This window comes from Melanerpes formicivorus, unplaced genomic scaffold, assembly GCF_026170545.1.
Source record: "Melanerpes formicivorus ecotype bairdi unplaced genomic scaffold, bMelFor1.0.p_v2 SCAF_32, whole genome shotgun sequence".
In the NCBI taxonomy this organism is placed as follows: Eukaryota; Metazoa; Chordata; class Aves; order Piciformes; family Picidae; genus Melanerpes; species Melanerpes formicivorus.
In genome coordinates this window covers 7022877-7045684 of record NW_027142384.1, presented here as the reverse complement: position 1 = coordinate 7045684, position 22808 = coordinate 7022877, and the positions used below count along the sequence as shown (strand labels likewise).

Sequence of the window (22808 nt, the reverse complement as noted above, 5' to 3'; positions counted from 1 at the left end):
GCTTCACTACCATTCATCTTGCCTCTGCCCGCCTGCTTCCTGGAGGCTGACCTGAAAGCATAGTGATGGCAGGAGGAGTAGGACCTAGTACTCTAGAGTAGGATTTGTCTGGGATGTGTTTAATGTTGTTCTTCCCTTTAGTCAGTTCTCCTGTGAAAGCATCTCTTGGGCAGATTCAGTGCCTTGCTTGGGTGGTACCCGCATCGGGCATCTCCATTGTGGAGAACTTTGTGTCATCCTCCCAGAAGGGATGCTTGTGTGTGCTGATCTGCCATAGCTTTGCTTTCACTTGCTCATCTCCTGGGGCACTTGCTCAGGGCAAGGCATCAGTGTACCAAAAGCAAGGAGCCTTTGCCAATGACCACAGAACAGTGATACACCAGGCATTGCTCTCCACCCCAACTCTCTCCCCATTGCTGTCTCCAGTTTTCCATTTGCCTCTTCTCCAGCTCCACGGCTGTGGGCTGCCAGTGACCCTGATGAAATCTTATCCTGGCACCTTCCTTCACTCTTCCACCCTACTTTTTCCTCCCTCTCCAACTGCTGAGTTGCTCTAATAGACTTTGGCTCCTGTCCCAGGAACAGCCTCTCAACATGCAGAAACCAGGAAGGCTAAAATAACACTTAAAAATTGTTAAATAAATAGCAATCGGGCTCTGCTTAAATGGGAAGCGTAGCTTAATTTGTTAAGGGCTTTTTTGTCCTGCCTTGGATGGGGGATTTGGCCGGGCGTGTGTGTGAAGCGTTTCTTCTAGCTTGTAATCTGTGTGTCATGGCCCCAAGTGGGCAGAGAAGGATTATGCGACTCAGAGTTACTAAACACTTACAGTAAAAGTGTAGTCATCCTGAACCTCATCCAAAGAGCTTTAAGATTTTTTTTTTGGGTGGTTTTTTTTTCTCCCCCCTCTAGTCTTTTCCCTCTGCCGGCAGGATGCTGCTGCGTCACTTGCATTCTTCACCTCTACTGCCTTGTTGGGAAGGCAGAAATCCTTCGAGCGTGGCAGTAACTCTTTCCAGGCTTCCAGCAATGGTCCAGGCATTTACATCCCACTCCGTTCCCTCTCCAAGAGCACAGGGGCAAGTGCATCCCCTCTTCCCCAGGAGAGGGGCAGCTGTCCATGCAGGCAGAGGTATCCAGCTTCCCAAAGTCCTCCCCCTCTCCCCCTCCTCTCTTGCACCTTGTCAGACATTGTGCAAAAACAGGGTAACAGTTACTGTCATGTGAGAGAATGAGGATACGTGTTTGGAAAACACCCGGAGAAAACAGCTGCTGGGAAAGACTCTGCTGGCTGGCAGCAGGGATTGACTTGGATACCAAAATACGTGTGTCATGGTGAGAAAGCATATCTCAAGAAGGTCATGGGGAAGTGGCTGCTTGCCAGCACACACCTCCCTCCTGGGGCTCCTACTGTGTTATCCCAGAGAGGTGGTGCTGGATCTTGTTGTCTTCTGTGCCTTGAAGCTGGATGGGCTGTCCCTGCTGGTTCTTGCCCTTTATTCTTTCTGTCAGCTCTCAGAAGATGCTTCCCTGCCCACCTGCCTGTCCAGCCATTCTCAATGAATATCATCCCACTGCCCACATGCAGAATGCATTAGTGTGTTTTTCCCAGGCAGTTCTGAAGGTATCCTGGGGCTCAGTCTATTAGGAAGAAACATTGTTTCTGAGGTTGTGCTGGCAGTTGCTTCTTCTCAGCACAAAAATGTACCCCACTTCATTATTTTAGCAAGGAAGGGGTACAGAAATTTCTGTGGTGTCTAGGGCAGCAGTGGTTACTGCCATCAGCAGGGCTCTGTGATGGGGAGGGCTGTGCAGGTGTGGGAGATGTGAAGTACCTGCACCCTGCAGACCTGTGCACCAGGAATCAGGTTGTGCTGCTCTTTGCAAGTCAGTTAAGAGTAACAGCAAAAGGGTTTCTTTATAGATTGTTAATTGTACAGTCAGCTCTTCCCTGGATTTTAAGGTGACTGTTCCTGATGGGCAGTGGTTTCTGTGCTGACTCAGTAGAGTTATCAGGACATCATAGCACAGGAGTGAGCTGTGGTCCTGATGGGATCCAGGGTGTCTGCACCATCTGTGCAGAGCTGTAGGGATCTAGCTTTTTGGGTTTTCCAGATCCCACCTTCCCCACTGCTCTCCCTCCCCCTTCTTGGGGGTGCATGACTCACCTTTCTCCATCAATCCTCGCTGCTACGTTGCACATTTGTGAATGATGCAGGAGATGCTCTGCTGCACCAAGCCCTGCTGCTTTTTCAGACTTTTCATTTTTTTCTTTTATTTTTCTTTTTTTTTTTTTAATTAAACTTGTGGATTGTCCCAGTCTACTGTTCTGAGTGGTAGAAAACTTGTCTGTGTTTTGGAAGACAGTTGTTTTCTTATTAACTAGCTGAATGGGGAAAAAAAATAACCTTTACTCCATGTAGTGGGAACTTTGTGAATCAAAATTTTGTCATCTTCTGATCCCCGAAGCCATTCATAGAAGGATGAGTTGTGGGTCAGAGAGGAGCTTTGCCCTTCTGCTGCACTAGCTGTGAGGCCTACAGGGGCTGTCTGTCTGAGTGTGTGATGAGAGCAGAGAAAAGCTGCAGTCCTGGCCTGAGCAAGGATACCCAAAATTAACATCAAAAGGAAAGGAATGAGTTTTCTGAACGGAACCTGCAAGCCTTTAATTCTTTGCAGTAGTGGTACCCTGGACCTGGTTATGTCATGCACTGTTACTGCAGCGATGGAAACACAGGACTGTGTATGGAAAGAGGAATCTTTTGAGAGAAGGTGTCATAATTTCAGATGTTTTAATTTCCCCCTTTTCACCCCAGAATTTCCTTTACTTTGAACAGGTTTTTTGTTGGTTTTTTTTTTCACACTGGCCTGCCTTTCAGATTGGGTAGAATCATGTTTCTTCAATATAGAAAATGAATCTGGCAGCCTGGTGGTGTACTTCAACCTCCCAAAGAGACAAGCAAGCATAAAGCAAGAAGATTGACTGCGTACTAAAATGCTCCACTTATTTAAGAAAATATAATAAAATCCTCTGTGAACATTTGGTTTTGACTCTGCTATAAAACTCCCTGGCCAGTAAACGGTGGATCTCCTGTTCCCATGGAGAAAGGCAGTTGCAGTCTTAAGAGGTTGCTGTGGGAAAAGAGGGGGGGGAAAAGATCCACTCTTGGTCTTGCAAACAAAGGTTGCCTTGGATTGTGGTCACATGCTGCAGTTCAGCTGATCTTTCTCATGCCAAAAGGGAATGATTTCTAGTACTTGCCTGAACCCCACTGAACTGGTTTAGGGAATTAATTAGAAGAAAATTATTCAACCTTTTTTTTTCCCCCTCAGTTTTTTGTTGTTCTTCCCTTCCCCTAGCTAGTTTTCTCTTAAATTGCCCTGCATTGATTCAGCAGGTTAGGTGAGCCCGGGGAAGCTGGGACAAGATCACCTCCTTGATGATATATGGGCATTGCGTGAAGGTAGCTGTGTTTTAAAATGGCACCATCAACAAATGTCTTCTGGCTTTTCCCTGTTGGGGTGTAAAGGAGTCTCACAGGTACACAGACCTGGGGGTTGTCAAGCTTGGTAAATCATACTGCTGGCCAAATTGCATCATGAACAGCATGGCAGAATCACCTGAAAGAGCATTGGGGGGTTCTTTGCAACCCCCAGGCACACCAGATGAACTGAACTGGTGTTGGTGGAAAACTCACAGTGCATGTCTGTATTCTGTGAATACTGTTGGCCAGGTCAAGCTCCTTCCCTTGGGTACACCCCTTCGTTGGTGCTGAGGGCAGATGTTATGGCTGGACATCACGTGGAATTGCACAAAATCCTCTGCTTTGCCTTCACAGGGTTGATATTTAGCTAGGTATATACATTAATGCATTATATGAGGCTTCTGGGGGCATAGCCTGTGTAACAGGTTTAGCCCTCCTGGGCAGTTTTCTCAGGTTTTAGAGCTTACTTCTAATCTTTCTAAGATGTATCAGGTCCATGGAATTCAGAGAATACTTTCTCTGAAGGGTACAGTCTCAGCAGAGACAGATACTGAAATACATTTTGAGATATTGTGACCTTGTCCCATGTGCCTGCTGGGTCTGGCAGGGTCCAGAGAGCTGCTGGGCTTGCAGTCCCCAGGACCACTGCTACCCAGCTCAGATATGGTATTCCATGTGTCTTTAATTACCGGGGAAAAAGTCAAGCCCCTATATCTGGTTTTTACTGGGTTGATGTGGTTTTCCCCCCCTCCTTTGTTTGTTTGCTGGGTTTTTTTTTTCTTTCTCTTCTTATTTTTTTCTTTTCTTTTTTCTTTCTTTTAAGTTTATGGTGGAAAAGATACCTCTGTTTCTTGTGTGAGGTGGAAAGAAATACTTGCCACTTCCCAAGTTTTCTGTGCTCCCTTGTGTCGCACACTTTGTTCACAGCACCAGGTGCTGGAGATGAAAAGCTTTGGTGCGTGCTCCCTTCAGGGCAATGTGGATTTCTCCTGAAAAACCTTGGTTCTAGTGACTGGTTTTTTAAATGCCTAAAAAATGAGGCTTGTACCTTATCTCTTGGGAGATCATTGGTGGATCCATTTCTCAGAAAGATATTTTATTCAGTCCTTTAATGCCATGCCACTCCCTTCATTCAGATGCCTGGAGTCTTTTATCATGTCTCCTCTTACTCCTTGCTTAGCCAAGTTGGCCATATTTAGTTCTTTTAATCTTTCCTTGTAACTCAGCTGTCTTTAATCATCCTTCTTGATGTCAGCGCGTTTGATGCCCACTTTTACAGAAAACAAGCCTAGGGTTTTTTCTGTTGTGCCTGCAAATCGCTTGGGAAAGGTCCCAGGAGAGCAGCCATAGCTCTGCAGCTCTGCCCAGGCTCATGCCTGGATTCCTCAAAAGCTCCCTTGAACATCATGGTGCCAGGGAAGATTTCTGGCTCACCTTGTACGCCATCAGACTTGGCATCCTCTGGGATTAATTATTATGTTTGTTTTTTGGATGTGGGCAACACACACCCCCCCAAGATATTTTATAGGTTGGGTTTCCAGGGGCAGATTTCTCTGGGCATCTGTAGGAGGGTGCAGGTGCTGATGGTGTTTATGGTACGAGCCCAGGAAGGTTACCGTAACATGCCTTTCCTTCCTGAACCTGCCAGCAACAAGAATGAGAGAGATGTTTGATGTGCTTCTGTGATCTCAAAAGCAAAGCCTGGTCATCAGATGTTTATAGGTGTCTGTGCTGCAGGGCAGATGCTGCCAGTAAATGGTGGCCCCTTCTTGCTGCAGGTATTGATGTTGTCTTTCCTGAGTAGTTAAGCTACTTACTTCGAACATAAAGATTGCTGCTAGCTGTTACCAAGTTGAGCACTTCAGGGCAGGGTCTTCAAACTTGGCTATCTGAATTTGATTGCCTCCTTTGCTGCATGGAGATGTCCGGAATTCCCCCCACATACCTCTTTGAAACCTGTTATTTCAGTGGGAGCTGTGTCGGAATGCTTGAGACTCAATCATTTTCTTAAAATAGCCACACTCCCGTGCTGAATCGAAGGGGTTAAGGGACCACGTCTCCGGGTTTGCTGGGTCTGGGCCATTTCTCTGCAGCTTGGGGTGGCATCCCTGATATGGACTTTGAATTACAGAGCACTTAAGGCGCAGGGCCTTAAAGGAGGCCAAAAGCTTGTCTGTCCCTCCCCCACCTCCCCTTGTGATGGAATGCTTCTCATACTCTCCCAAATTTAGCAGTGCAAATGTGGCTGGGTTAAGTAGGCTGAGTGATGAGGCTATTCTGATGGTAATAAAGGTCCTCTTAACCCTGCTCTGCCTCAAGCTCAGCTGCTAGAGCAGCTGTGTGATATATGGCTACCTAATATATGGCTGCCCTCACAAGGGGTCCTGTGGCCTGAGAGGAAAGAGAGGACAAAGGTGGGTGGATAAACTTATCTGTGAGTCTAGGGGGACAAGGATGAGGAGGCAGACTACTGGGGTCACCACTCTGCACCCCAGCACAGCGCTGGGGACCTAAGCAACAGCTTGATGTCTGCAACCCTCAGGCTGTGATGTGGGGTGTCAGCAAACCTAGAGGTCACCACAATGAAACGTCCACATCCTCTCTGTGATGCTGCTGGCATGCTCTGCATCATGGAGCAGGGGTCCACTGCCTCCATCCCTTTTCCTTGCACCTCTTGACCAGCCCTGGGCAAGCACCAAAAGAAAGGCGTTTCTTCATCACCCCAGGCTCTGTGGTACTCCTAGGTGCATTTCCTCCTTCAGGAACATTTCAGGGATTGCTTTAGAGCTGATAGTGAACATTGCAGGAGGACTGGATAGTGCTCACTTTGGTGCCCCATTGCTGGGCCATCATGGGTGTTAGTCATGCTCTAGGGACAGGCTCGCTCTAGGGCTTCATTGTTGATGTCAGTCTTCTGGTGTGGAGGAATATGCTGCTGCATCAGCTGTATGTGAGAGACTCCAATCCCTTTAAATGTATCTGTTTAATAGGTAATATAACTATTAAACAAATACACAAATATTTAAGTAGATATATAAGATACAGTGTACATATAATTGCTTTCTGATGCAGCCTTGTTTTGAAGAACTGAGGAAATGAAGAGTTTTGGTTGTAGGGAGGGGGCAAGGTTGGCCTTGCTGATTTTTCTTTTGCTGTAATGTCATGTAGGTCTCGACTGACTGCTAGAAGGAGACAGTGTGGAAGTGAAGTCAGCTTCTGCCAGAGTTTCCTGGGAAACAAGGTGAGTAGTGATGGCTTTCAGTACTTGTAAGCCTGGAGGTACTAGCCCTCCTGGGCTTCCCTGCACCATTTGGGTAAGACCTCTTCTGCTGAACCTCTAGACTTCATTTTTGTTACACATTTCCTAGTATTTTTCATCTTCAGGGATGAAGGGAGGATTTTAGACTGCTGATATGCCTGGGGGCAGTCACAGGAGGGCTGGAGACTTGAATATGTTGAGGTCTTGTCCATTCCACAGACCTTTTTCTGTCTGTATTTGGGCTTCATAGCAGGGGACTTTATTCCTCTAGATTTAGACCACTGCTGCAATTACCTACTACTGTACCGGTTCTCCCCTAGCCTCCTTTGGCAGTCACTGGAGGAAAAGCTTATTCTTAGGAAGCACCTGACCCTGACCTGCTGTATCATCTGCATGTAATGAATGTTTCCTTTACAATACCTGCTTCCCCACACTGTCAGGGCAGCCAGGATGGCTTGTTTGGCTACGGGTCTGCAAGGCATGTGTAGTGGCTGCACCCTGCATAGGCGGACTGGAATGCAGGGTGCTTGCTTGTGGCTTGGGGTGTTCAAACCCACTGCGTGGAAGCTTGGGCCTCTCCTAAGCTGCCTTTAAATTTTCTTCAAGGTTTGGACACAGCTTAAATTAGTGAGCAACTTGTCTGAGCCTGCTGTCAGTGTTTATACACCCTGACTGGCAGCATAAGTACATTCCTGAAGGATAGAGTATAATCTCTGAGGAGGTTTCAGTCCAACTGGGTCATCTCACACTGGCTGTTGCAGCCCCAGTGGGGACCAGCAAGATGACTCCAGCCCCACGGGATGACTTTAGCCTCAGGAGGCACTGCACTGAGACTCACTGAGGCTGCTGGGGCTGCCCATGAATTTCCTGGGAACCAGCCCTGGAGCCACTTTGGCCTTTGGCTTTTTGAATGCTGTGGCTTGTGGCTTTTCAGCCATGGGAAGGTTTGGAGTGGTGCTTAGGCTGTCCCTGTGGAAACCTGACACCTGTAGAAGGATCATCCATGTCCCAGTTACTTGGCTATGGTGCAGCAGCCCATGGGTATGGTAATGTGAAGCACAAAGACTTGAGTGTCAGGGTTCTGTTGATTAGCATTTCAGTGCTGCTACTGTGTAGGGGCAATTCCACCTGTCTTGGACCTCCAGGTATCCATCTGCTTTTGCCAGGCCACCTCCTCCCCATAAGCTTTTCCTCTGAGGGACAAGAACATTGCTTTCTGCAATTTTCTGCAACTTTCTGCAAGTGTTTGTGGAATGCTCAGCCTGCACTGGCTGGTTCATTTTGTGTGGCGGATAAATACTGAATAGAAAAGGTTAAGATTTAAGTATTGTACTTGCTGCTGTCCCTAAGCTTTATGCAACTCTGGAAGATTTTTGCTTCACTTTTACTTCTGCTGATGCCCTCAGTGGGTGTAGCCCATTTATAAGGAGGGATTGATGTTGATGGTTCCTCATCAAGACTGTCTCCTTAAATCAAGGAGCAAATATAGTTTGCGTAGTACATTAGTCTTGTTTAAAGTGGGCAAAGAGAATGTGTGTCTGTGTGTGTTTTTCTTCTTTGAAGAGTTTCTTCTGCAGTTTACTGTTAGCTTTTGTATTACAACTGCAGCCCTGAAGAGAGGAAATGCTCCCTTTTATAGTGAGGGAAACACTATCACAGTGAAACTGTAGTCATTGCCTTTTGCCTGAGCCCTGGCCATATCCAAGTAGAGGACATGCACATCTTCTGCCGTCTATCTGTCTGCTTTAAGGACCAGAAGATGTTGCAGGGACTCGTGGTGTGCTTTGATTTGAAGCATACTTCTGCAGGTCTCTTTGCTCTCAGGTTGTGTCTCAGTTCTCCATACAGAGGGATAAATGGAATCCTTGGAGTTGTGGTGAGAATTGATGAGCGATGTAACAGGAGATCCTGTTGCTGTGGGTAATGCTTTCTGTAGTATCAGTGGTTCCCAGTGAAGAGCCTCGTTTTCACTTGGCTGCCAGCCCTCTGGCTGGCTTTTCCAGGATAAAGTTCACTGCAGCTGGCTTACCTTTTCGATCCCTCCTTTCTTGGAAGCATCTTTGTGCTGGGCTGACACCTCAGATACTCGGGGATGTGGAGCCACCAAGCCCGTGATTTGGGGTGAGGATCTCTGCTTTCTTTGGGTTTGGTTAGCTGGGATGTTTTGGAATTCTGTAAGCAGGGAAAACATGCTCGTCTCCATCTTGACCAAGATGAAATGAGCAGACTGCCTGAAGTGAGAAGATCTGCAACTGAGGTGGTTTGCAAGCCTTAACTGACACGGCTAAATCTTCTGAAGGGGTGTGAATTGGGGGTGGGCAGAGAAGGTTTGTTACCTACTTCCCAGCAGCTAAAAGCAGGTGTTCAGTCAACCAGGAGTTGCCCTAAAGGCAGAGAATAAGGATGCAAATAACCTGTGAAACATAAAAGGAACCATCTGAATGCCCCTTTCTGCCGCTAAGGAAGTTTACCTCCACCCTGGGTAATTTGCATAATCAAGTTGATCAGCCCTGAGAAAAGACAGTTGGGTCCAACTTGACAAGATAACCTTGTCAAGCCTAAGGATCTTGCAAAGTGGCAACGAAACCGGACTTGCTGAGCTGCTGCCCATTAGATTGATGCAAGTATGACCTCAGACCAGCTAGTTTAAACCTACCAGGGAAGGCTTTTAGGCTGTTTATCTCATGTTTGATGCAGAAGTAGTACCCCAATCCAACCAGCTGCTGCAGGTCGAGGGGTAACTGGTTAAGCAATGATACCCCTCAGCTCAAAATTACTGTGGATTTAGGACCTTTCTTGGCCAGTGTGGTGATGCTGAGGATGAATTTTATACCCAGCCTGGACGTAACACTCAGTCAGTGCTTTTAATAAAGTTTAGACTTTATTTATGTGCAAATGTCTCCTCAGGTGCCATCAGGCACTCAGCCATGGCTGCAGATGCTGATCTTCTGTGTCTCACCTTCGCTTTTCTGCAGCATGATGTGTCCTGCTTCATGTCATAGATAGTTTCCTGATGTTAATGAGTGCTTACTCACCCCCAAAGCCAAGCTGCTGACTCTTTCACCAAGTGGGTTAAATGCTTATTTATTTTGTGGACTGCTGCTGCCCACTTCTCATTTCACTTGATATGTGCAGGATGTGATGATGAAAATCCATTTGAGCTGTCTCTTATTTCAGGCATTTTGACTTGTTTAAAGTAGCTTTGTGGGGTGATGAGTGTGCATGTGAATACCTAAGTGGAGAGGTCATGAGCTAGAAGGAGAGCAACAGACAGGCAGCCCCATGCTCTCTGCAGGCTCTATCCTTGCCCATGTGGGCACCCAGACATTTGATCAAAGGTTTTGAGGTGTTACATCCTTACAGAGCTGTTGCTATAAATCTGGAAAAAATAAATGGTGACGTCGTTCAGTCTGGGCTTCCCTCAGCTCCCTGCATTTTCCTCTTCAGGATTCAGCTGCTCCTCATCAGCATCTCCCAGCATGATCTGGGCCAGCTGCTGTCTTGCCACATTAAGTGGCTGCATGTGTCTGTGCTTAGAGAGAGTGCAGTATTGATTCAGGCTTGTGTGATCTCCTTTGCAAATCACCTGATCTGCATGGCCTTGTGGGTCTTGTGTGTTCATGGGAGAGATCCAGTACCAGACTGTGTATATTTGGCTGAACCAGGTGTTTCCTGGTCTTTTTTTTCTCTCAGGTTTTGCATCAGTGGGTTGTTCATTTCTGCTGCTTCCTATTGCAGTTAACGGTGTCTATGGATGGTTAAGTCACAGACATGAAAACTTGCTCTCAGAGGTGGTCCGTATCATCTGTATGTTCTTCTTGAGTGTCTTCTTAGTCCCTCAGTGCCTTTGCCTTACTCACTGTGCACAGAGTTGCTCTGACCTTGGTGCCTCTCCTGGGTGTGCACTACATTTCCTGGAAAGCTTCAGGATGTAGCATAAGCATCTGAGGGAGATCCCAGATGTGGTCCATTGTGGGACCTGGGGGAGTGAAGCTGAGAGGGAGGTAGGGAAGTCCCAGCAGAGCAGCTGGCTCATTGGTGTCTCCTACAATACAGCAGGACCTAGCAGTCCCCAAAATGTTGAGCAGGAGGCACCACAGAAGTCTCTAGTGCCACCAATAGTGGAGGAGGACAGCCAGCCCCTCCAGGGGTGGAGATGGTCTCACCTTTCCAGGTGACCCCGTTTAATGCGGCAGCACCTTGCTCATAGGAAAACATTCCACATGTCCTGCAGAGCCACATTTTGTGGATGTTCATTGTATAGTCTGTCTTAGATATGATGGGATAGATGTTTAAGGGTTTAGGAGGAAGCAGGGAGAGGTCTCAGACCTCTGGACCACTTGCAGTCAACGAGTGATGGCACAGGTGGGCATTGAATGCAGCTGCAGCATATCCTGTAGAGATGATGCCTGTGGTGAGATGTTGTCCTTGTGCAGATGTTTTGTGTTTGTAAATTTGACCTTTTTGAAGAAAACTGTTCATTTTATGAATCCTGAAGTTGCATTTTGGAAAGTAAAATGGAGTAAGGAGGGCTGAGGTCAAGAAGGGTTCGTAAGTAAAGCAGAGGCATATTCTGCTAATATCCAACTGCTCTGGGAGTAATGTTTTTAACCATAACCCTGGGTCATAACTGCTGGCACTCTTGCATCTTGCAAAAAGACTTCTATTGCCTTGGAGAAGGTAGCATGCAGGCTGGAGCCAAGAGGTTTGAGGGGTCCATGCTTACAGATGGGGTGAATTCATGTTGCCAATGCACCTACGTAGGAGTCATTTACAATGGGATAGGAAGCCACACAAACCAAACTGCCAAAAGGTTGTGTTATTTTCCTTTTGCTCAGTGTGTTTCATGAATTTGTCAACTAGAGTCCCAAAACGAGGACCTCAGAGGTCTTTAATAGCAATAGATGGAGTTTAGCTCTGGAGGAAAGGACTGCCTTTGTGAGATGGAGGGATTGTTGCTCCAAGCAGCTATGCTGAGAGCCACTGACTTGGAACATGATGGGTGGTGGCTTTCCATCTTGTAATTCCTTGTGGTCAGGACAGGGAGAGTTGATTGATGTTCCTACAAATTGGCCATGTATAGTGACATGCCATGAATACCTCCCTTCTGGGCTGCATCCTTCTGTGGGAAGGCATCAGGTACATGTTGTGATGCAGATTAACACATTAGACCATACTGCATAGATTGTGCTTTACAGATGACCTCTTCTTGGGAAGATTTTCTATTCAGGCAAAGTCCCAGAGAGTCTAAGTGGATAATTCTGTCTGGTTTATGGTACTCCCAAATGCCTTGGTTTTTTGGATAAACAGCTGAAACCGCAACCTGTGCTCTTCCCCATGATGCTGCTGCTGTTGTGGGCAGGGCTGATGGACAGTTGAGCAGAACCAGGTGGGAATGGGGCAGAACAAGCATTCCTTGAATCCAGGTGCTGGGAAGTCACATTTTGCATTGATTATCTGGGAGGAAATGCCTTGACAATGGGGGAAAATGCCAAATGGAATTTTCATATTTCTGTTAACAGTTGTGCTTAAAAAAAATGAAAAAAAAAAAGTCTTGAGGCTTCTTGGGATTATTTTTGGTGTGTTTTATGAGAGCACAGATACAGCTTTTTCAACAGTTTGCTTTTCCAAAAGCAGGAAGAGCCTGAGCTTGACTGTGGGGCACCTTAGTCCTAGTATTGCCACATACTTCGCATATGACCTTGAACAGGCCGTAGAGCTAAACCTAAAGTGTGACACGGCATTCAGAATACTAGCCCACTCAGAGATGTTGTACTGGCAGGACTGTGTCAGTTGGAGCTGGTATTCGGTGTACCTCACTGCTCCTGAATGTCTGTTAGGCTGAGGTTAGGTGTAAAAAATCCTGTTTCCAATTTAAGTGTGACTTGCAGTCAGTGGGAAGAGGGGGAGCAAATGATGCTTTAGAGCAGGCTATGCCTTCATGGACCCTGAAAAGTTTCCAGATGACTTACATTGAATGCTTAACTTTTAGAATAGAATAGACCAGGTTGGAAAAGACCTTTGAGGTTGAGTCCAACCTATCACCCAACACCATCTAATCAACTAAACCATGGCACTAAGCACCCCATCCAGGCTCTTCCTAAACACCTCCAGTGACGGTGACTCCACCACCTCCCCGGGCAGCCCATTCCAATCGCCAATCACTCTCTCTATGAAGAACTTCTTCCTAACATCCAGCCTAAATCTCCCCTGGTGCAATTTGAGACTGTGTCCTCTTGTTCTGGTGCTGGTTGCCTGGGAGAAGAGACCAACCCCCACCTAGTTACAGACATAATAAGGTCTCCCCTGAGCCTCCTGTTCTCCAGGCTAAACAACCCCAGCTCCCTCAGCCTCTCCTCATAGGGCTTGTGCTCCAAACTCCTCACCACTGGGATTATGGAGAGAGCAGTCCCACCTTTTAATTTCTTGGTGTCTCTGTTGCTTGTATGTAAAATGACTTGAATATGAAGTCCTTGATTCTCTGAAATGAAGGACAAATTCAGAATTTGGAGCTGCTGTCTGGCCACAGCAGCAAATGGGTGATTGTGTTTGGAATAACAAGCTGACCTTGGCCTTAGGCAACATCTTTGAAACTGCCAGCATGGCATGAGTTAATAAACACACTTGACTTCCTCCTGATGAACCTATGCATCAAGGCTTTGAAAGCAATTTTACTGCTGCACACCACCACAAACCTTTTTATTTCAGACATTACTTTCATGAAGCTTCAAATAGCACCCATGTTGAACTGAAACCAAAATCTCCAGGAGAGATTAAGACAATTTCACTTGAGCTTTCTGTTGTGCCCTCTTGCAGGGGAAAAAAAAAAAGGGGCTAAGATAACCAAGGTCAGCACCTCACTTCAAGTTGCCAGTAGAGTTCCTCCAGGGGAGAGAGGGATTGAGTTACCCCATGCCTGTAATTCATTCCTTGAACCCACAACCAACTAATCCTGTAAAACAGCAGAAAAAGTATGGGAAAGTTAGGAAAAGCTTTTGCTGTAAGCTGAGCTGGGCAAATGATGCTCAGAGATGTGTTGAAGTCATGGCTTTTCTCTTCAGCAAATGCTAAGGATGGTTTTGCAATAAAAGGCCTCTGATGTCTGTGGAGTGTGGAGTAGAAGATGCCTCTTCAAATGTACCATGCTTGCCCCTGTCTTGGTGGTAGGTGTTCATTTTTGGGTGCAGTGATTCTGATTAGGCTTAGCACTTAGCTGCTCAATATAACTATTAGCTTTAGTTGAATTTGATTAGTTATTGTTAAATATTATAATAGACTTTGTTACAAAGTAGTACTACCTTCTGTTTATTAGTCTTACTTTTCTAGAGGAGTTGTTAAATGCTTCCCAGCCCTGGCATGCTCGTGAGGACCCTTTGATGACCTTGGACACATTAGCCACTTCTGGGGAAAAAACCCAAAAAACTCTGGATATCCAGATTTTCATTCTTTTTCAGTCTCGTTTTGCACTGTGGCTTGATTGTTGCAAAGTCATTGAGCTAGCTACAGCATGACTCTAATTTCTGTGCTTTGAGTATTATTGACATTTTGCCTTAAGTCTCAAGGATGGTATCTTGACATTCCCTGCCAACATTTCTTTAGTAAATGCTGGACTAGCCTTCAAGGAATGGATTTGATGTTCTGCCGATTTTGTCATGTCAGGGCTGCATGATTTAAAGAAAACTACTTTTCAGCATCAGTCTGGTTTAGACAGCATGTGGGTGCAATCCATGATGTCAAGAAGATAATTTACTGCAGCACCCTAATGCATGCAATTATTTTTTCTTTTCCCCTCCCTCCCCCCCCTCTTTTTTTTTGTTCCCCTGAGATACCTCCCATGGACCTTCTGGCTGATTTTTCTCTCATGAGATCTGATTTAATCATCCTCTGTTGTGGTATGTAGGGCTTCAAGCCAAGAATATCCACTGTTTTTGAAATGTGATCATTAGTGTTCAAAATAGGCTTTTTTTCCATGATCCTATAACATTTTACTGTTTCTCTAATACGCTAATTTTATCCCTGCTTTGGCATCCACACACTTGGGTGTTATTTTGGTGTGTACTTATATCTTGCATACAGCTCTGTGTGCGTACACATCGCTGTATATGATTTATGTACAGCCTGCTTTGCCTATGCTGTCACGAGGAAATCATTCTCACCTTTGGGGTGGAATATCAAGTTGAATGTGTCAGGTCCAACAAGTCCATTGCCAGACCTATCACCTATCCTACTTTGCCTCCCTTCATCCTCAAATAAGACTGTTGCTCCACCTGGGCAAGAGATGACACAAACCATCCAGATCCATTTCAGTTGCCTATAGTTGAGGGGTATGCGGGCTTTGTAGCTGCTAGGTGGAAGCCCCCAAATCTCCAAGTTACAGATGCTTGTTGTCTGCCATATGTGCAGACAGGCATGGGTTCACAAATGTGGTCAGAGCATACATGAGAAAAATGGCTTTAAAAATGGGGTAAAGACCGCCCTGAAAGAGAAGGGGAGATGTACTGCACTATGACTAGGGGTCACAGGCGTCAGTGAAGACTGGAGACAGTAGTTGGGGCAGAGGTCAAATGTGTCATGGTTGATGGAGATCAGTGGGAAGAACTCCTGCACTTGATGGCAGACTTGAAAGGAAAATTCTAATTTGGATATGCAGATCATTACCTTGAACAAACTGGTTCCCCCTTTGTTTCTTGTACACTTTACTTTTCTGCTTTGCTTACTTTGCTTTCCTGGTGTGCCTACGAGGGTCATGTGCACAGACTTAGTAAACGGAGGACTGTGACAGTGCCAACATTCTTTTAGGGTGTGAAAGGAGCCAAAGTTAACCACAGGGTCAAGTCACGGAGGAAAAGTGGAGCCTCGTGGTCAACTCTAACCTGAATGAACCTGTGGAGCAAAATGCTTACTTAATGTGCCCATCTTCTGGTCCTGCTGGAAAAGGTCATTCTCTTTGCACAGACATTCTTGACCTTTGTTACAATGGCATCTCTTCAAGGCTTCTGCATAGTCATGATTGTATCTACTGAGGATATGGAGACCTAATCTCTTGTGACCTTGACAGTTTTACATATTTGCCTAATGGAAGTCGCAATCCAGTTGAATTGTGACAGGCTTTATTGTAGGCAAGTAAAGGTTTCCAGGAAGCTCTGGAGTTTCTAGGCTGGTGACCTGAAAACAGGTACATAAAATGTGTCAAGTGTAGAGTGGGGAGGATGACTTGTTGCTTTGGGACAGCAGGATGTGATGCAGCTCATATACACAAGTAACGTGCTGTGTACCTTGAATGCCAGTTTTGAGATTATCAGCTGAGGCAGATGTTGCATCAGAGCAGGACATTGCCACCTCTGAAGAGGGGTTCTGGTGGGTCTAGTATGACAGGGCAGACTGTAAACTGGATTTCAGCTTGATTTAAATCAGGTTGCTGGGGTGAAGGAACAGGTAGATCTCGGTCTAAGGAGCACCGTAGCTTGCCACTGGGAGGGCTGTGACTAATCTGTGCTGGTGGGCCTCCATTCTCTTTGGTGGGGTTGTTATTGGTGGTGGGATCAAAAATACCACTTTTCTGCAGAGGAGACATTAGAGTATGGTAGAGGCCGCCAAGATGTTAAAATGTTAAGCCTGAGTTTTATCACTAAATGTCACCATCAGTCAGCAAGAGCCCTGCAGACAAAAGATTTTGACAGTGTAAAGTTTCTGAAGGAGAGAGGACTCTCAACATGATTAGCTTAATAGTCACTCAAGCCATACACAGTTTAGGATGGGGCCAGTGAGTGTGTGGACATAAGGAACTCTCCTGAAATTGGTGTGGGTCCTATTAGTCAAAGGAAGATTTTCCTGCTTGGTCCCTATGTTCTCCAAGCAAGGCAGGTTGAACATTGTTGTAGCTGACTCTGCAGGAAGGCTTTTTCTGACTCTGTGACAACAGCACTCAAAATTATGTGTTATTCCCTTCACAGATGAAGCAAGGAGAAGAAAAATGTCTTATGTCAACCTGGCCTTTGAAATACAAATGAGTAAGACCAACCTCACTTGTAAATGTCATAGTGTGTTTTGTGCACTCCCTTGGTAATGTGTTTGCTTTTCTTTCCTGGTTGATGCATTTTCAAGCTTTTGCTTCAAGTGATGCTTTGACAAAAGGGAAAGGGGAGAAGAGAGTCACTGTGCTGTATGTGGACTCCTGCAGGGCTTTTTCTCCACTGGGGAGCTGCACTGACCCTAGGCGGATTTGAAACCATCAGCCTGCGCCCTGTGCTCCTGTGAGAGCCCAGCTGATGGTGGAGGTACCTGCAGCTTCATTTTTTTGTTGTCAAATTTGAGGTAACAGTGCATGACAGGGCACTGCACAGCTTCAGCTTGACAGCCTCGGCTTTTTCTATATGCCATAAACTCCCACTTAGAGTCTTTCTGTGTCCATCTCTCAGGCAGTGTGTGCTTACTTGCTGAAGCCCATTCCTCCTGTCATAAGGATGAGTTATCCTGTACTGGACCACCATGGAGCCTGCTGCAGGCCACAGTGCCGTGCTTACTGAATGTCCTTTGAGATCAGCTCTTTACTGCCTTTTGCGTGATGCTCTTTTGGAGTTTCCAGTAACTCATACAGCCTTTTTTTCTGGATTTCTCCCTTCAAAACTGAATCATGTGGCATATACAGAGCCAAGACTCAAATAGGATATGTAGCTTCTGCAGAGAAGCTGATTATGGAAACAAAATTGTGTTATTTTGAGTTATACCACAATGGGCTGGCTAGCTCTGGTGATGTTTCTGTTCTGTGTGTGATTAACCTGATGGTGACAGTAAAACAAAAAATAACATTGGAAGTTGAGCAAAGCTTCAGAGTATTTTGGGGTGCTAGGGGATACTTACCCTAAAAACTTAATTGTTTTAAGCTAATTTGATGATTAGTTCAAGCCAGCTTTACAGACTGCTTTCTGAGTAATGGACATTTCAATGGAGTTAATCAGAAAGAACTGCAGTTTCTTTTAACCAAGAGTGAAAATAGCTCTCAGACTGAGGACAATGTGTAACAGCAATGACTGGATCTATTGACTTAGCCAGAATTATGCAGGATAATGATCTGGAAATAACTCACAGGCCTCTGAATGAAGGCTGAAAATCACTCTGGAGCTTTTCTTGTAGTTGGTGAATAAAGTTGTTGAGAGGAGTATCAGGAGATGCTTTCTGAGTTCAGGTGGGCTAGAGAAATGCTCTGCCATCTGCAAGGGCAAGACTGGGTATCCCCAGTCTTAATTTAACCTCATGCTGTTTTGCTTCAATCTGAGATAAGAGGAAAGAAGCCTGTTGGAAGAAGAAAAAAAAAAAAAAAAGTCCTGGAACAAAATTTTTGGCTGATGAATTTTACTGCAGCAGAGCTGTTTTCTGAGAATGACAGAGCCTAGAGAGAGGGCTTATCCATCCCAGCTTGGATGCTCAGATTTGCAGTTCAAACCTATAGCCAGTACTGCATGGTGGGTAAATGAAGCGACCTGGCTGGCAGAGAAGTACTTGAGTGCTTCAGTAGAAAGGTTTCTCAGGATATCCATCAAGCCTGCCTTCTCTAGTATTTTGGGTCCAGGAGATGGACTGTGCTTTCCCCAAATCCTTTCCACCTGATGGTAATTGAGGACTGAGAACTGGTATGCACTTCTCCATCTCTGTTGTGCACAAGGGTAGCACTGTGCCTAGCCTGCATCCCAGTGAGGGGCTTTTTCTCCAGAGGATGCCTCACTAGTCCAAACCATGCGGATTTGGCAGGATATATGGTGTAGTGGGTGCAGCCATCATATACCTCCTTTCTGTCTTCCTTCTGTTTGATATGATAGTTTCCTGCCCCCTGCTCCCCTGTTTTCAGCATTTGAATTAAAAACATAATCAACCTGGTATTGTGTAATAAGCTACCAAGACTGTTGCTCATCCCCATGATGCTCAGCCATGGAGGATACACACAGGAGCCCATGCTCCAGCCCTATGCCTGGGTGCCACCCTGTGCATGAGTGTGATTTAGAAAAATGTGGTGGCAGCCTTCCCAGGCAGAAGTGGGCCTCACCTTCCCTGGATGAGCTCATCTTTTATTCCAACACTCTGAGCTCAGAGTTTTTTACAACACTCTGCTTGTATGGGTTGCTGTCTTTCCAGAGACCTGAAGTTGTGATAGAGACCCATGGATGGAGCATCTGATGGAGCTCCTTGGATGAAGTGCTGAGCCTGCTGCTTCCTTGGCAGGAGCCTGGCAGGCAGTTTGCCTGTAAACTGCTAGTATTTAGTATGGTAAAACAAGGCTTTATAAAAAAAGTTTTGTGTTGGCAAGGCTGTGCCAGTTTGCTTGGTTGCATTCACAAAATACTGTTGTTTGTAGGAAGGTGCTGAAATATTTCCTGTAGCCCCTTGCAAATGGATGGTGCAATGGATGGAGATTTGTTGTCCTCTCTATTTCTCTTTCTTTCCTGTCATTCTCTGTTGATAATTGTATGCCTTTCTGCTTCATGTTTCTTTGAGTTCACTTAAAAACTTCCAAGGTGTGCTGTTAACTTTGTTGAGTTTGAACACCTTTGCTTTTGCTATGTTGAGTGGTGCATGCTGGTTGATTTATTGCTATTATTGCAGGTTTCCCCAAGGCTGCCTTAGATATCAAAGGTATATTTGCTGAAAAAAGGAAGATTTCTACTAAAACACCATCACACCTCTGACACTTTCAAGTGCAACTCCCGTTGAGCATCTCTCTGGTTTTATCTTGGCAGTTTTAAGCTTATTAAAGGGGCAGGATTCCTGATTTCAGCTATTTTTACTGCACATGTGTCATCTTTCTTGAATGCTACTTTTGCAGCTGGATGTCCAGCAGACTGGTTCGTGGTGATTGCAGACAATTTAGGGCATGCATGCAAACCTGTGGCATCACTGCCTGTAGGCAGTGGCAAGCATCAAAGTGGCAGCTCTTTGGGGTGGTCTGTAGTAGTGTCTTCAAGGTTTGGGGAAGTCCTGCAGGGAAAGTGTATGCTCCATCTGGCTGAGCCCCCTCCTTTGGAAGCTAAGAATAGGTCCAAATTTACTACTTGCTGCATCTTTCCTCCCTGTGTGATCTCTCTTTTCCTCTCAGAGTGCTTTCCAGTTCCCAGCCCTGCAGCTGAGATGGTCTGGGGAGGAGCATCATGGGCTTCTATGCAACATGTTGGTCTTGTGCTACGATGCTGACTTCCCTCTGTGATATCTCAGGAGTGATAGATAACCCCTCTCTCAGCTAGTGATACCCCCTTACCATCCAACCCTTCTTTCCTGGATGTGTTGCCCACCCTGCACAGAAACAGTCATCAAAGCCTTTCAAAGCCTGAACATCACTTTGTGCAGGTGAATGTCTTTCAGACATGATGTTGGTGAAAATTAGGTCTGCAGCTTTTCTATATTAACATTTCTGGAAAGTATTCCTGCTTTATGGAGGAAGCTGCTTAGAGTCACAGCTTTAAGGCTGCTGCCAGCAGAGATCTGTTGGCAAAGGAGTCACTACAGCAGTGGCTGTAGTGAGTCACCTACAGCACCTCTTCCCTTATGTGTGGGGGCTTGGTGACTTTCCACATGCTGCTGTATGAAATATTTGGGGCTGTGCTGATGAGATGGTCTCCAGGGATGCCACACAAGCCTTGTTGGGCTCAGAGACAAGTGCTTTTTAGGATGGATGAAGCAGTAAGCAGGCCAACTGCAACCCCATTCAAATATTTTCCAAAGAAAATCCTATTTACAAAAAAAAAGAAAAAAAAGGGAAGAAAAAAATAAAGAAAAAGTCAACTGTTGAAGTGTTTTGAGATCTTGCAGCTGCTCCTGCTTGGGAATGAGCCTTGTCAGTTTGCAGTGCCTACGGGAAAGGGAGCTGGAGAGGGGAGGAGTTTGAATGGGTTCAATTCCAGAGAAGGACACTGAGACAGAAGAGTTATTCTGGGGAAAGGTGAGTGTAAAGCCATTTGGTGAAAGAACAGGAGCAGAGAGCAGGTTAGCATGTTTGTTCCCAAAATGGTTTGTTTCTTAAGTGGCAGGAATTTTGTACTATTAGCTTGCAAATTACTCCAGCTGGTCTTTAAAGTCAGCTTCTGATTGAAAAGCAAAGAGCAAAAGAAGTGTGGGGAATAGAGCATTTCTTTTATTTTTTGATTGCTGAATATATTTCTCTGCAAAGTCAAGTTAGGGGCAAGACTTTAGGTGGCTTACTGTGGAAGCACTGTTTGTTTGAAACACAAGGGAGTGGTTATTTTTGCTGTATTTTTTCTTTTTTTCTCTATTCTCAATGTTCAAACTTGATTTCTGGAGAAAACAATAAAAAGTGACCAAAAAGTGTAACCTAATTTCTTTTCCACCTGCCATTTCCCAGTGCTCTGGATTGTAAACCAGCAGCAGCAGCCACCATCCTATTCTGTTGTCTTTTCTATTGCATGTGAACCTGTTCTTGGGCAGCAGAACCAGGTGCTGTGCTGTTTTCTGCTCTTGTGCCCTTTCTGGGGGTTGGTTTGACAACATTTATAACCCATTGCTGGCACTGTGGGGTGAGCCAGCAGCGTGGCTTTGATCCAGATAAGCCCTGGGCATTCAATTGCCTTTCCGTGGGATCAGGCTGAACTCTCCATATGAAGGTTACGTTGGCTGCTGGCTTCATGCTGGCTGTGGGAGGATAGTAATGCTGCATCGAGTGCAAAATGAGTGGAGCACATAAATGATGCCTGACATGGCTCTGCCCAGCACTGTTCCTGAGCAGACCTGGATGAGCCAAGCATTGCCAGATCATACTACCTTGCAAAAGTCTTGTGTTGGTGGCAGGGGCTGCAGGGCCTTCTGTGTCCTCAGGTCTTGTGTCATCAACAAATGACATGATTATACACAGATTCCAGTGGATTTGACTGTGTAATTTATCAAGGTATTGTCGTCCCAGCTCAGATTATTAATCCAATGAATTGTGGCTGCCTCCTGCATTTCATCTCTGTAACATCCTCATGCTGCAGTGAGATTCCTTTATACTCTTCCCATTTATTCCTGTGTTATAATTCTTGCTGCCCTTACATCTTTTGTAGGATTCTGCCATCCTTGCTCTATTTTCTGATGGTTTGGAAATCTGCTTACTTGGGGATTTTGCTGCTTGATTTTCTTCAAATCTTTTGTTCTGCAATAATTCCTTCTGTGTTTGAAGTATCCACTGCATAATATCTTGGAGACAAAATTTTCCCAAAAGTGTGTGTCAACTTTTCCACCAGAAATCTTCCAGAATCTGCACTATCTGAATTCCTGTGGCTTGTAGGACAAAGATATTCAGTGAGCAGCATCTACATGTTTGATACGGTGGGGACATGGTGGGCCATGAGGTCTCATGTGCCTCAGATTGGCGTATCCAGCTTTGCTTCCCATGCAGTGCTGGTGCTCTCCCTCCAGTGTCTTGTCCTCCCTCTGCCACCAGCATCTCATGAGCAGGAGGAGCCAGTGCAGCCCCTGCTACCTCTCTTCCTGTCAGGCACCTGCTATTTGCCTCTGTCCTCCCAATTAATTATGGTTCCTTGTCTACACTGCAATGCCACAGAGCTGTGTGCCAGCCACTTGCCTTTGCCCTGTTGAAACATCCCTACTTCCTCACCTGGCACTGCAAATTTCTGGCTGCTCATTTGGGGCTTTCTGGGCTCAGTGAAGACTTTACACAAAATTTGTCACTTCTGTCTTAGTCCTTCCATCCCCATTACCCCACAACATAACAAAGGGCCTGGTCTGCCCGCACCATCACTGGTGCTGTCTGTGCTCTACAGCTTCAACCACTGCATTGCCCTTTGAGCCTGGCCATGAATGGGGTGCTTGGGTCTAGCTTGACAGGGTGGGGTTTGCACAGCACTGTCATGCCAGCTTTACAGGTGACAGCTGGAATAAAGCCTTGTCATAGAGTGGAGTTTTTTGTGCAAATGCACGATACTGCTGATAGGTTGTGATGAACTTAGTTCAAGTTAGGACAACATTATTGAAATTATGTATCTTGAAAAAAAAGAAATGTTGGGAAAGATGGCTTGTGGAGATGAGTCATGGTCATGCCATTCGTGGGCAGCAGCCCTGGTGCTTG

General features: G+C 45.7%; 1 long non-coding RNA gene across 3 annotated transcripts in view; it reads left to right on the top strand.

The window, feature by feature from the left end:
* The window catches only part of LOC137449740 (uncharacterized), a 106449-nt gene that overhangs the window by 28689 nt on the left and 54952 nt on the right, over positions 1 to 22808 (top strand). For all 3 annotated transcript variants that reach the window (XR_010989477.1, XR_010989475.1, XR_010989476.1), the window contains exons 2-3: positions 6652 to 6724; positions 16696 to 16752. This is a non-coding gene — a long non-coding RNA (uncharacterized lncRNA). The remainder of the gene's footprint in view (positions 1 to 6651; positions 6725 to 16695; positions 16753 to 22808) is intronic.